This window comes from Terrapene carolina, unplaced genomic scaffold (assembly GCF_002925995.2).
Source record: "Terrapene carolina triunguis isolate 2854851 unplaced genomic scaffold, T_m_triunguis-2.0 Scaffold211, whole genome shotgun sequence".
Lineage (NCBI taxonomy): Eukaryota > Metazoa > Chordata > Testudines > Emydidae > Terrapene > Terrapene triunguis.
In genome coordinates, this window is record NW_020664562.1 from 26,789,018 (window position 1) to 26,804,022 (window position 15,005).

General features: G+C 40.5%; 1 protein-coding gene across 1 annotated transcript in view; it reads left to right on the forward strand.

Annotated features, from left to right (window-relative positions):
• The window catches only part of LOC112107703 (collagen alpha-1(XXIV) chain), a 235,372-nt gene that overhangs the window by 134,531 nt on the left and 85,836 nt on the right, over positions 1–15,005 (forward strand). The gene's annotated exons all lie outside the window — the stretch shown is intronic.

Sequence of the window (15,005 nt, forward strand, 5' to 3'; positions counted from 1 at the left end):
AAAAGTAGATAGAAAAGTTCTTAAAAACAACCCATTTTCTCAATTTCTCATGAATCATGGTGCCAACTATTCTACTGATGGAACTTGGACTTAAGAATGTTTTTTAAATCCAGGAGATTTTCACCATTTTCTGTATTTAAAACTCCTTTTACACTTCCTTCCGTTCCTCTCTGCATGGTTGTGGATAGCTATCTGAGGCATCTATCGATGCTTACACTACAATCACATAAGATTCTTTTGTTAAAACACTCGTAACTATATACTGCAATTTTACTTGAGGGGAAAATATTATTTGTCTAATAAATGCTGTTGTAATGGGTCCATATCAATCCTTGGCCAAAAAAGTAACCAAAATGAAGCTTAAAATCAGAGTGATGTACTGTACAGAATCGTTTCTCAACTACTTTCATCAGGATCAAAATTCCATAGGTAAGGCACTTAGTATATTGTCAAATGTAACCAGATTTAAAAAGTAGTTGCAGAGATGAAGAAAAGACATACTATAATATTAATAAGGCATTGCTTTGGATTTGGTGTAAAGTTTACATCAGAACACAGAATTGCCAAACATTGGATGAGACCAACTGATCCATATAATCTAAAATGCCTCAGAAGATGATGAAACACTGCATCCCCACAATGTAGCTAGCCCATTGTACAATATGATATAAAAATAAAAAATTCTTCCTGTCACCCGTATGATTGAGCCCAAAGAGAACAAAAACAAAGGTACTTGGCTTGGATGGCTTTGAGTTCTGTATAGTCCAAATAAGAATAAAGGAAACTGAAATGCTGCTGTGATGAAGCCTTGAACAAAGCTACACCTCTACCTCGATATAACACTGTCCTCGGGAGCCAAAAAATCTTACCGTGTTATAGGTGAAACCGCGTTATATCAAACTTGCTTTGATCCACAGGAGTGCGCAGCCCCACCCCCCCCGGAGCACTGCTTTACCGCGTTATATCCGAATTCGTGTTATATCGGGTCGTGTTATATCGGGGTAGAGGTGTATTATCAGCATATTGTCTAGTAGTGTAAAACCTGTCAGCTGTTCAAAGCAGGTATGATTTTAATGTAAAAGCTGCTTCTGTTTCACCGTGGTTTCTATGGTGAAGACCCATTTTTGGCTGGTGCGGTTTGGTTGAGCAGAATCAGAAACTGATGTGATTTGATAGATCTCCTTGCTGATGAGATAATCATCTGCTATGGAATTAATAGATCCATTTAGACAGTGGTTGGTTAATTTAATAAGGGACTGCAGCCAGAGCAAATTTACAATACCAGTGAGAGATGATCTTTTGGAAACCATCCCAAAAGAAACACTGGCTACAACTACTGAGAAAATTGCCTCTGGATGAGGGGGGGAAAAATCTCACTGTGCTGCCATGTGGGTTTCATATGCTTAAATTATTGGCGGTTGGCAAATCTTTGAAACCATGTTGCTTCAAGCACATCAAAACAAATACTGCATCTGTGTTGTATATAGCGCATCCCAGTGCATGGATGACTTCAGACATTTTAGGAAGGTGATTGTTTTATGGGTTTTATGCCCTAAAACTGAAATTCTCTGAGATTAAAACAGTTGCCTGCTAGGGCTGTGTTACTATTTGGTAATGCTAGTGTTCATCCAGGCAGTAACAGACTATGAATAGCTGGGGAGGGGGAATTAATGAGCGTTTCTCCCTGCCAACTTCACTGCAAAAATTCAGCAAAAACAGAGAAGCTGTCAACAGCACAAGGTACAGTTAGTGTCAAAATGACAAACCAGAGTAACCAGAGGCATAGAACACAAACCCTGAAAAAATAATCCTAGCGCTTCACAAATGACCTGTTAAAATACATTTAAACAAGTATGCCCAATTGTGGACAGCATTCAGTACCACAGAAGGGAAACTAAGTAGATATAACAAGTACAAAAACTGGCAACAAGAATAATAAAACCCAAGGTCCAGCAGAGAATATAGGTGACCTTCTGGCTGCAGATGCTACCTGCACAGCAGGCAGTCCTCTAAGAGAAAAGGTCACCCTGCCTTGGAAAGACAAGGCAAGTTGTGTTGTGTGTCTAGGAGATGTGGAGTTACTTTTGGGAAGAACTCATGTAAGTAATTTCCCCACCTCCTGCAGAGGCAAAATGTAGCAAGATTGGCCCCATGGAATGGATGTTTAATTTATGGGGAATGGAAAAATGCGATTCTCTTTGCTTGAAGAAAAGATTAAAGGGGCTTTGAGTGAATTTTCAAGAGGCTAAGTAGACAGTTCTTTGAACTATTGTGAAAAGTCTGGACTCTGGGGATGCACAAACAAAAATTGGAAACAGCAGGAAAAAGAAAAGCAAACTGAGTAAAACATTTTTCAAAGAAATGATAGTGAAGGTGTGGGGTCAATCAGGGCATTAGAAGACACAACTAGCTCAGCCATTCTCAAAAACCTACTTCATAAAGGTTTGAAAAAGAGACTATTAAGGATTTATAGAGTAATAATAACAATATTTTGCATTTATATAATGCTTTTCATCTATACTGTAGACCTCAAAGATTAAAACCCCTCTCAGATCCCACATAACTGACAGTATCCATCAACCACTTAGCCGTCCCTCTCAGGAAAAGCACTGGAAAACAGATAGACATTGTGGCATGATCTGAAGGTCAACTAATTCAGGCTCCGGTGTACCAGTTTAAGAAGCAAATTGCAAAGTTGAAGGATTCCTCACTATTAAAGCCCTTAATCGGCTGATTTCAGATGCCATGGTATCCCACATGGAGAGAGAGGTAGTCTTTGAAGTACCCAGCACCCCAAACCATTTATGGTTTGATAGATCAGAACTAGCATCTTAAATTGACCCTCCCAAATAAAGGGGAAGTGAAAGTGATGAAGCACAAGTGTTACATGCTCCATGCAAGAACAACCAGTCAACAGAGAGGCCACCACCGTATTCACCAGCTGAAATTTCTAATTGCTATAAGGGGCAGCACCACATAGTCCTTTGAAGCAATCCGATCTCAAGATGACAGTAGTGTGAATCTGCTGTGTTAAGTGATCATTTCAAAAGAAAAGGCCATGTGCAGATTATTAAAAACACCATTTGGCCCATACTTCTATCTTGACCTTCAGAAACAGCTCACTGATCCAATAAGACCCCACGTTATGAACCTGAAGAAAGAAAAGTGGACACGCAACGTACACTGAGGGAGCTGGTATCGCCACAGATATTTCTTCTGGCTATTTCCCCCAGCCTACCAGCATAATCCATCCAAATCCAGAGGGCTGTTCACTCTCATCCCAATCCCAGCATGTCACTGGATAAACTGGTCAACCACACCAACCAGATCCAGTAAAGCAGAGACAGAAGCCTTTATTCTCTGCTATGTCTGAGCACAGCCTTGGGTGCAACCTAGTTATGGTTCCCTGTTCAGTGCTGCCCAAGTGGAATCGTCCTCTAAATTATGCTGCTGGTATAAGGCCTCTTACACTAGGGGACTATCAGGTATAGTGGAGCTGAGCTCCATCATGCTCCCACCTCCCCCTTTCACTGAGGGGGAGTGGCTGGTGTAGGAGACGGCTACGCTATCTCCAGCAGCCCTGCACCAGTGAAGATTCCCCACACATGGGGAATTTTCTGTGAGAAATCTCAGGCTGTTTTAAGGTCATTTTGCACTGTGTAAAGCTCGTGTCCTTGGCAGCCAAAGAGACCAGCCCTGAGTGTGCTCCAGATACCGGAGTCACCTTAGTCCACGCTACCTCATTATCATGCCCACCTAAAAGCATCACATACATGTTGGAGGAGTGACAAAATGGAACTCTGTAGTACTTCAGACAAGAGAGCTATGGGGCACATAGCTTCATAGATCCCAAGGCCAGAAGGGACCATTGTGATCATCTAGTCTGACCTCCTGTATAGCACAGGTCATGGAATTTCCTGAAAATAATCCTTAGAGCATCTATTTTAGAAAAAAAATCCATTCTTGATTTAAATTAGCTCTCCATCTGGTCTGCCCCGGCAGAGAAGAAAACTGAACCATACAAGAGTGAGTCCAACAATTCCTGCACAAGCGTGTGCTGTCATCTCAACAGCATCTTGTTCCAAATCCAGGCAATCTTATCTGCAAAATAGAATAACAACTCCCAGCAAATGCTCAGCTGTGCTACTTGTGGGAGGCAGCATGACATCTACCATTCAGAAGAGATCTGTGAAGTCCTGTTCACCAGATGCTATGCTGGAAATAAAGAACCTCTTTGTTGTATTCTGGACAGCAATGGCATCAGACTTCAAACACTCTTTATGTCACAGTCATTTACACCCAGCATAATGTTTTTACCACCAGTTCTCTAGCTACCTTCCTTTACATTCATCTGTAGCAGTCTATGTGTATATCAAGGTCACCTGTGAAGATGGAATATGAGAAGAGACATTTGGGAGCTACCTGACCGATGATCAAGGAAATGCCATTGTAATGGCTGGGGCATAGGCTGCTGGGCCAGTAGTGTCCCCTGGGCAGGGGTCGAAGACAGGAGTAGAGACTAGTTACCAAGCCAAGTCAGGATGCGTATCAAGGTCAAGCTGGGCCAGGATCGATGGCAGGAATCAGGAGCAAGACAAGGCAAAAGACTGGGTTGGTAGCAGTAGCAAGCTGGAAGACAGCTCCCTGGGGCAATTTCTTGGTTTAAATAGTTGGTGTGGACCAAACAGGTGTTCACAGGGTTCTGTGTCACTCTGGTCTTTTGGTGCAATACTTCCTGAGGTGTGTAACCCTCCAGTAATTGTTGGATGCTCCTTCACCTGGTTCCCCAGTGGTGATGTGGAAGCATCAGTCATCCAAGGACCCCACAACCCCGCATTCTAGACCCGTGGATCCTTACAGCCATTCATAGAGTATATGTATTCATTTTCACTCAATAATGGTGCAGGTGTGAGCATGCTGTTTACTGCTGGTCCCATGAGTGGCAATCTGCCTCTCAAAGTTTAATGCACCTCTTTTGTACACCGTAATGATCCAAGAAAACATTTTATTTTTTAACATGAGTAGTGTCGTCACATGGCATCTGGGAAGAAGGTGGAAGAAGACTGACTTCCAACACTTTGCTTATGAGAACATCCTGCCAGCACTCTGTCATCTTAGATGAGAAGCATGGGGTGGAATTTTGGTACATCATACTGGTGTAACTCTGGAATAATTACTCTGGATTTACTACGGTGTTTCTGAAAGCAGAATTTGGCCCATGATATTTGTATCTTTGAGTTGTGGATAAAGCAGTGATGCCAACATGTTTTCTCTTTCTAATGTTCAGTTCATTCGGGAGTCTGGCAACTGCACCTTTGAAGGTTCCAGTGAGACTGTAGCTATCTGCTGCAAAATCAATATATTTCCCCAGCAGGATGTACATATCCCAGATAAGTAGCTTCAGAGGCTTTTACTCAGATGACTTTGATTTACTACCAAATAACTATGTCAAAGGTCCGAAAATTTTAACAAAACCGATAGTCAGATCCCAGTGTGTGGAACAGAGGACAAGGGCATCTGCCTTTCTAACCTTGTGCTTCTGAACATAATCATGAGTAAAGCACCTATAGATCTTATGTTCCCTTCCTAACATTTTTGGTACAAAGGTTCTGAGGCAGGAAATTGATCTGAAATTTTAAGGTTGACTATTAATACAGATCACACACCAAAAAGCTTAGATTGCCAAGTGGCATAAGCATAGCAGTGAGATTCAGAAACTGTGATCAAACAGCTGTTTAGTTGTCAGGTCCTGCACATGGGGCAATGTTCTAGTCTACCATCATATTTTTGCCTAACTCAGAATGCAGTGTCATCAGCAAATACGTGTAGCACAAGGCATTAAAGGTTTTGGAAAAGACTAAATTCAGTAGGCATGTTCAATTTTCCTCCCTGAGCTCCTGGCTTATGGTATTGTAAATCAAAGCCAACTCAGTCTGCATAGTAAAGAATGATGGCACTAACATGCTTCAATATCTCAGGTTTGTTTCAAAATTTAGAAGAAACAGTACTGCTTATGAGTTGGATCTGATCTTGATTAGAGAGAGAGTGTGTTATTTCTGTTCTATTTGAAATTGAGAGAGCTTTGTTGCAGAGTATAGCAACTGCAGCATCATGTTATACAAACAAAGCAAAAAATGGGAAAGCTACAAGGACAAAAATGGATGGGGAAGGCAGTATTAGAATGAGCGAGGTGTGTGTGTGCATGCAAACTTTTATATTTTCGTCATTGTTCCTTTTTCCAAGTAAACCAACTTGCTAGGGCCTTAGATTCAACTGAAAAAGAATTTTTCCTCTAGCTCCTTGCTTTCCCCACAGTGAAAAGCCTTTCCTAACTGTTACAGAATAAAATATATTATTTTTTTTAAAAAACAACTTTTTGGTGTTCCCTCTGGAAAGATAAGTAATATGACCCAAGTATGTTGTACCTCACTTACAGTCATACAGACAGCTTCTGGCAAATAGTTACGTGGCGTTGACAAAGGAAGTGTCTTGGGCCCAGGAGATGACCCCATTAAAGCTAAATTCCCCCTCTATGTGTAGAAAGTCAGAATTTTCTCAATACTTTTTCCATTTCAGCTCCTTTTTGTTCCGTGTTCACAGCAGTCTGGAGACAGGACAGCCTTTAAAACTAATTGTCTTCACTCTGCATTAGCGCTGATCAGAATTGGGCTTCATTTCGGGGTCTTTGCCTTCCTCTTCAAAACTCTGAATGAACTCAGATCCAGTTATCCATTGGATCCAAAGGATCTGCATTTTGGCGCTGCCTCTGGAGCAGTGAGGAGTGATGCTGTGACTCAGAGAGTCACAGTCCCCCTCCTGGCTCCTTTGCTGCTCCGGGGAGGGAATAAACTGGTCTGGGTCTATCCGCAGCACAATGTTCTGTTCCCCAGAAAGCCAGCACAATGGTGTTAGCTGGCACACTATGTGGGCAGGCCAAAGTTCCACCCCCTCCTTTGTGAGGAGGGAACAGAGTGGCTTTTTTGAGCGTGCTTCTCTTCCCGTATTGTTAGCTGTGATGTGTGTTGCTGTTGCAGGGGCACAACGGGTGCCTTGCTAGCTGGACAACCATTTGGCTATTTTTTTTTTATTTTTTTATTTTTTTGCAAATAAGCTGCATTACCTTTGTAATTATTAATTTATTTTTGCTGTTGTCTATTAAAAATAAGATCAAACTAATCTAAATATGCCAACTCTTATTATGTCTCATAATGCATGGCTGGTGACATTGGTCTGAGACTGGACTTTAGTTTCAAAGGTTGGGGGGGGTTCATATTAAAAGTTGAAAACACATTTCTAGGTATATTCGTATGACATAAAATAATAGAAGCTCAGGTTTGTAATATGGTTGTTCTTTAAGTAGTGGTTGTTTTGTTAAAATTAACATAGAAACTGACTTAATATTCAGTTTAATTTTGATGTGTTGAAATCTGGATGTTGGTTGGTTTTGTTTTTGTTTTTTAAATACTGTACCCAGATGAAGGAAACTCTTTGCAAAGACTGAAGTTTATAGGCTCTTGATTAAAATGTCTGTGTATAAATCCTTACAAGCAGACAGTAATTATTGCATTGGTACCGGTTAGATCTCATCTTCCAGCTGGGAGGAATGTACAGATGCAGGGAAAGTTTCATGGAAATGAATGGAAAGAAAAGAGTACAATAATATAAAGATTTTCTTGTGGCAAGAAAATATTGTATGGTTATTTGTATCATGTCATTAACATTATGTCTTATGAATATGGTGAAATTTTGAATTCTATATGAAATGATGCTTCATTGGAAAGTTTTCTTTTGACTTAAAAGTAAATGTTAGTTTATATAGCCTGACAGGTAACTGCTTACACAGGAATCTTTTGGTACTGGATGAATATCCGCTTCTCTCTAACCAAGCCTTTTTAAAAATTACTATATACTCTATTTTGCACTAAGTATACAATATGTTTCCAATTATTGCACTCTAGTCCAGTTTCTAACAAACAGCATGTGCCCTGGCAATATACTTGGTCTTCCTTACGCATGTGTTAGATGTGGGATCTGGTCTCTGATCCATTTTCCATAAAAATGCTTATGTCAAGGAGGCTTCTATAAAGAGATATTTCTCATTAGAGAATCGTACAGAAATCCTTGCAAATGAAAGTTTATGGCCTAATTTTTTAACGAGGTTTATGGCCATGATCATTTTTTTCATTTAGTTGTTTTCCTTTTCCTTTCCTTTATAATACTTATGCTTAACACATTCAATTTGATTTTTGGAGTGTACCACTGTGCCAAAAGGGAGTTATGGGGATGCCAAAGAACTCTGACTTAATACACTACCTTTGGCAGATATTTATCCTCTTCCGTAATAAGCAGAGATGGGCTCAAACCTGTAGTGATCTGGATTCAGACTTTGCAGTTAGCTTCCTTATGTGAACCAAAATAAAGCCATGGATCTAAAGAGCCCCATGAACTCTGAGAAAGTTTAGTATGACATCAACACTATTTGACTCGGCCTAATTGGTATAAAGATGTTTTTGTTTCTGTAAATAAACGTCAGTAAATGTTTTACTAGGCTCCCTCAGTCCCACTTTGTCTGCCCAGGATGTTGCCATTTTTTTTTCAAAAGAAAACATCATCAAGAATTTTCCTCTTCTTCCATCTCTGCTGGTACCCCCACCTAGGGTGACCAGACAGCAAATGTGAAAAATCGGGATGGGGGTGGGGGGTAATAGGAGCCTATGTAAGAAAAAGACCCAAAAATCGGGACTGTCCCTATAAAATCGGGACATCTGGTCACCCTACCCCCACCACGTTCACCTTAGTCTCTGACTCTCTGATCTCGCTTCTGACCTTTCTCTTCCTTCCCATCCTCCTTGAAAACTCCACTATCCTTCCCATTTTTCAGGCTTGCAACCTCTACTTTAAAAAAGGTTCTCTCCCCCCAGAGATCCCCCTGCTTTAGTACTCCTGTAAGTAGAAACTCTACCTGGAAGGCTCCCATTGCTAGTACCAAGAAAGGGTCCGCATCCTCTTCACTCAGCTGTCCTCAGTCTTCCAAACCAGATTTGGCAATCAGCGCCAAATCCTGGTACCGCCTCCACTATGTTGAGGCAGGGCAGATATGAGCTCTGCTCAAGGGGTAACTCATGGCACCGATCCTCTTACTAGAATGGGAGAGATCAAAGAAATTAGTCCTGGGCCTTCCAACATTTCTAACTCACAAGCCCACACGCCTGATCACCCTGGACAGGCTAGCAGGACTGACTCCCTGTTGCATCTAGCTCCATGTAGAATTAAGTGCACTATGCCATGAAGCTCAATACTGGCAATGACTCCTCACTGGCACCTTCAGTGCCAGACTTACCAGTACCACAATCCTTAACAATACCAGCAGACCTGCTACTAACTATTGACCCCAACCCCAGCCCCAGTACCAATACCATTAGCACCTGTCTCTCCAGTACTGGGCTTGAAAGGAACCACAGTACATATCTTGACAGAAACACCTCCACAGTGCATTACATCAACAGGCAGGGGGATGCCTGCTTATCCCCCTGTGTCAGGAAGCAATCAAGCTGTGCGCATGGTACCAGCTTCACCGGATAACTCCCTTGGCCCTTCTCCTACCAGAAACAAACAGACCTGGTGGATTGCCTCAGCAGACAGTACTCAGCAAATCATGAGTGGTCACTCTATTCTTCAGCCTTTATTCCACTGATGGGGCTCCCTGAGGTAGATCTTGCCTTGTCTTCTGCTCCAGAGCAGATACCAAGGCCAGGGTCACTCCAAGATGCTTTCCTCATCCCCTGGCTTCATTGGTTTCTCTGTGCTTTTCTTCCTATCCCCCAAAGGGTCATAAGGAAGATCAGTCAGGATGTGGCCACGGTGATACTTACAGCCTCTTATTGGGCCAGACAGTCATTATTGGCTCACAGACCTATTCAATATGTCCACACAGCCACCAATCTCTCTCCCCAGTCTGCCAGACATATTAAATTCTCCATCCAGACTCCACTTCCTTACTCTGATTACCTGGAAGTTGGCTGGCTGAGCACAATGACAGCATTAGATCCACATCAATCCAAAAGATCCTGTAACAGAGCAGTAACCTTTCTACACAATCAGTCTCCAGGTCAAAGTGGAAGAGATTTTTCCATCTGGTCTTCACAACAAGGTCCCATCCTGTTACAAGCTTCTATTACCAAGATCCTGGATAACAGCCTCCAGGTCAAGCTGTTGGGCCCCCACATCAGCTCTGTCAGGGTGTGTTTAGTTTTCATTTCAGCTTGCCACCCTCCCACTCAGACTTACACAGTGTTCTCTCATTCCACTGTTTCAAAGTTTCTAAAAGGACTGGTTCACACATATCACCTTCTTCAGGAACCTCCCTGATTTTGAGATTTTAATGTCGTTTTTATGGCCTTGTGAAGCCCTTATGCATTGAACTCTTATCCAAGTGCTTTCTTTGCCAGCTCACACCCCAAACTACCTTCCTGGGGGCTACAACCTCAGACAGGAGAGTTAGTGAGATTCAAGCACTGATGGCAGACTCTCCTTATACTGTATTCCACAGGGCAATTGAGATCACCTAACACTGGCTATGATATCAAAATATATTAAACAATGAGATTTCTAACGCAGCTCAAAATCCAGGAAAATAGGGAGCAGAGAGGGGTGACCAGATGTCCTGATTTTATAGGGACAGTCCCAATATTTGGGGCTTTGTCTTATATAGGCGCCTATTATCCCACACCCCTGTCCCAACTTTTCACACTTGCTGTCTGGTCACCCTAGAGCAGAGTACAGATCACAAAACCTAGCAGTTATTTTGCACCTACTGTTTTCTAGTGGTCTTGAGTGTGGATTTTATTGAACCTATATACATAAACAGCATGTTTAAAGGCAGAAATCATTGAATTTGTTGTTTAAATCTATAGAGCAATGATTTGGATAGACTGAAATAAAATAATAATTAAATCATAAAAGGAGTAAGAGCTGTCTGGTGGGTGTGTGAATATTTTTGTTCTTGAAAAACAAAAACTTGTTTAAGTGCCAGTTAAAGTTGCTTACTGCTAATTAAACTTGGTTATATTCCTATGTATGTAGAGATAGCAGTTGCCAACATCTGAATCTTATACACATAATCTGATTTAATGTGTTACAGACATAACACAGTTGAGTATTACTACATTACTAGTAACTTTCATATTTCTGCCATATTTCACAAGCGGTGTTGGTCCTGGGACCGACATGGCTACAACAACACTGCATATTTCATGATCACTCATATGATGCATTCCAGGTGCCTTTTGCTATTTCTTCAGTCACCATTTTTTTTAAATGTTCCACTTTTGCTAACCCCATCCTAGTCCAGATCTTCAGGGTAGCAAGGAAATTGAGAACATGTTTCCAACAATACTTGTTTTACAAGCAATTTTCTTCCAGAATTTAATAGTAATCAGAGGTATCCTTTAATGTGTTCAAAACCTGGAACGCACATAACTGCTGACTGATTGTGGCCCATTTGCATGATTTTCCAGTTGGAAACTCTAGAAATAATTTCTCTTGGAAGAAATAACTTGTGAATGCAGTAAAGATGATTTACAGGAGTTGTTTTACACCTTACCAAAAAGAGACAACAGCCAAAAACTTCCACATGTTTATTAACAAGATCCAAAAAGGGTTATAATCGAGGAAACACTTTGAACCATAACTCTCAACCTGCTAAGCACCAAAGGGCAATTAGGCTCCCAGCTCCCACTGAAAGTCATTGGGATTGGATCCTTAACTCTCATTTGTGCTATTGAAAATCTGCCACCTCCAAGTACGTAGCTGGAACCACCAGCTCTGTGCATTTTCTTTTTGAAAAAAAAAAAAAAACTCGCAACATCCTCAGAAAACAAGGAGTCGAGTCAAGCATTTACTGATCTTTATTTACAGAAGCAAAAGGCATCAATATGCCAATACATAGCCGGGACTGCCAATATGCGTAGCAAAGGGACAACATTCAGACATCATTTTTGCCATGTCTACATGCTGTTATGCAATTTCCTTACTGCTATAAAAATACATTAACCAAAATACATTTGGATCTGTTATTATTTGTTGTTATATTTAGTAAAATACTGAATATACATTAATTTTATTCACTTCATCAAATAGCTCAAAATTGGGATTGTGAATGTGCTTTCCTTTTCCAAGGCATTCACAGCTTCTCTCTACTGACTGCTTCTTTTCTTTTCCTATCGCTCCCTTTGTTGTTTCTTCCACCCTCTCTACAGCTTTCATGTCTCAGGGAGAAGGAGCCCGTGCTCATTACTGCTGCTTGGAAGTAACTGGCTGCAGTCACTAACCAACCTTGAGTGTGAGCACTTTCAGTTTTCCACCTAACCATGGAGTGTCCTGTAAAATTAAAAGTACCTGAAAGATCTCTTCTAACTCTCATTACAGGGAAAGGTAACTCTTTCAAATGAACACAGCTCCACATAGCTTCTAGCTATGATTCTATTATTTAATTATTATCAGAATAAAATAAATGAATTCAACAGGAATAAAGGTTATTTCTTACCTGTAATACATTCAGGGGCAGATCCTCAGCTGGACTAAACCATCCTAGCTCCATTTTGTTTAAATCCCTGAAGCTGTGACAGTTTACACCAGCTGTGTTCTTTTCACAATTCAATCCCTACTCTCAGTCCAGGCTGTGAATGTAATACTCAGAATGCAAATCCCAGAGCTGCTAAACTGCCTCAAAGCATTAAGACTTCCTTAAACAAATTAGTTGTAGGTGTAATTAGTTTGTTGTTTTTTAGTCTATATCACAATTAAGAACTATTAGACTTCGCCAGATTGTGAACCTCTGACTTCCATTGATGAGGAGTTACTCATATGAGAAGTCCTATTGATTTTAATGGTCAGACGGAGTTTATATATCTGGGATGAACTCACTCAGTTCAGTGGCAAAGCTCCCATTAATTTCACTGGAGCCAGAATTTCCCACCTGGTATATAAACTGCTGTTACTATGTACAAACTGATAAACATATCCGTTTTAGCAAGATGTCTTGTTGACAGGGTTTGGTGTTCTCCTTTATGTGTTCCTATTGGTATGAAAGAATGGTTAAAAATTAACATAAACAGAAGATATTTTCAGTTGTTCAATATAAAGAACTGCCTTTTCCTCTATACTTAGACTCTCGTTTGTTTACATAGTGCGTCGTTTTCAAAGTCTCCTTCTACCCTAGAATCTTGAGGCAGTTCAAATTGAAGGACTATGTCTCCAGGATGGTAGATTTCTGAGGTAGTGCTAGTAAAAGTAAAACAATGTGTGGGCTATATAGGTAAGGCATATGCAGTAGGATTAATGATTACAGGTCTATTCAAATGAGAGTTTGTAATTATGTTAAGAATTACAGAAAGGACCTTTTCTTCCATTGGAGATGTTTTCATTTTTTCCTAGGCAAATTTTACAAGCCTTTTATGGAAGGTATTTTCCAAACACTGTCAATAGACTACTTTAAACTCTGCACTGGACAGATATGTCTGCTTACCCTTATGCCTTTTCCCCTCCATTTGTTAAGTAAGACTCCATTTTCTTTAAAAAGAAAAATAATAAAGAGTTCAGAAAGAGCCCAAAAGCTTTAACAACAGACTCAAGAGTAGAAATGTCAATCATCCAAGTCTTTTGAAACTGGGAGGATACTCTGTAATTTTCAATTACATATCCATTTTAGAGAGATTCAGGAAAAAGGCAGCGTAACTCCACTGAACAATGTATATATGTATAAAATTAAAAAATAAATAATCATGTGAGTGGCACCATTTAGCCATATGGTTTCAGATATTGTTGCTGCTTACCTTCCATTATCTCTTTTGACATCTGTCTATCTGCCTGTATATGCACCCTTGCCCCTCAACATCCCATCTCATCATGGTCGTATCTAAAATGGACATCAAAACCTATCAATATAATGTTTTGAAATAAAATAAAACCCTAAAAAATAAACCAATTTATTTATGTTATTCATTGCCTTAGTACCTGTCACCAAGAGTATGAAATACTGTTTTGGGAAAAATTGCAGCTTTAATTAAAATTTGGCCAAGCGGACTACAGAAAAACAGCACCTGCTAAATAAGATGAGCAAAAAGAAAAAAAAAGCTAAGACTGCACTCCACTTTTAATACCCAATGGGAAATATCAGGATAGTAATCAAAGAGTTGTCCTGTTTTAACTGCATGTTGGAAAACAGGCCTCGCTCTAAATTTCTTTGTTTTCTGCATTTAGGCCTCAATTCAGCAAAGGTACTTAGGGACCAGCCTAATGGTAGGCATTTGAAGTGAATTGGGCTACACGCAGGCTTACTTAAAGTTAAGCACATCGTTAAATACCTTACTGAATCAGGGCCTAGAGTTACAATGATGCTAAATGCTACAAAGGTGTAGGTGTTTTATTTAATTGTTAATTTATTTTGAGTGTTGTGGTGGCGGTGTGTTACATGGTGTTGGGGTGAGATTTTTGAAAAGTACTCAGCTTTGGCCTAACCCTGCACCTGTTGAGTGTTACCATTGGCTTCAATGGGAGCCGACTGAGGCCACTGAGAATGGACTAGTTCCAAAAGGACATATCTTTTATTAGTGGAACACACCTGTTTAGAACCCCTACATATAGATCTTTTGTTACAGCCTGTACAATACTGAAGGAAAATAATAGGAGAGAGTCACAAGAGAGCAATTTTCTTAAAAAAAGATCTGATCCTATGTCTTACTCAGCCAAAACTCCCGATGACTTCAATGGGTGTTCCATTCCTAGCAAGCTAAGGAGAAAATTAGGATTACCCCCATCCAATAGTATTTTTGTTTTGCCCGGGTTTGACTCACTCAGGCTGCGCTCCAGTGACATTGAGGATATTCGTTGATGAATTTATACTTTCCTAGAAATTTGTGGCTAGGACTAAAGCACTAGGAAAGCAATTAGCACCGCTAGTTGTATGTTCATAGAGCACCTGGCACAATGAGGCCCAGCCTAGTAGT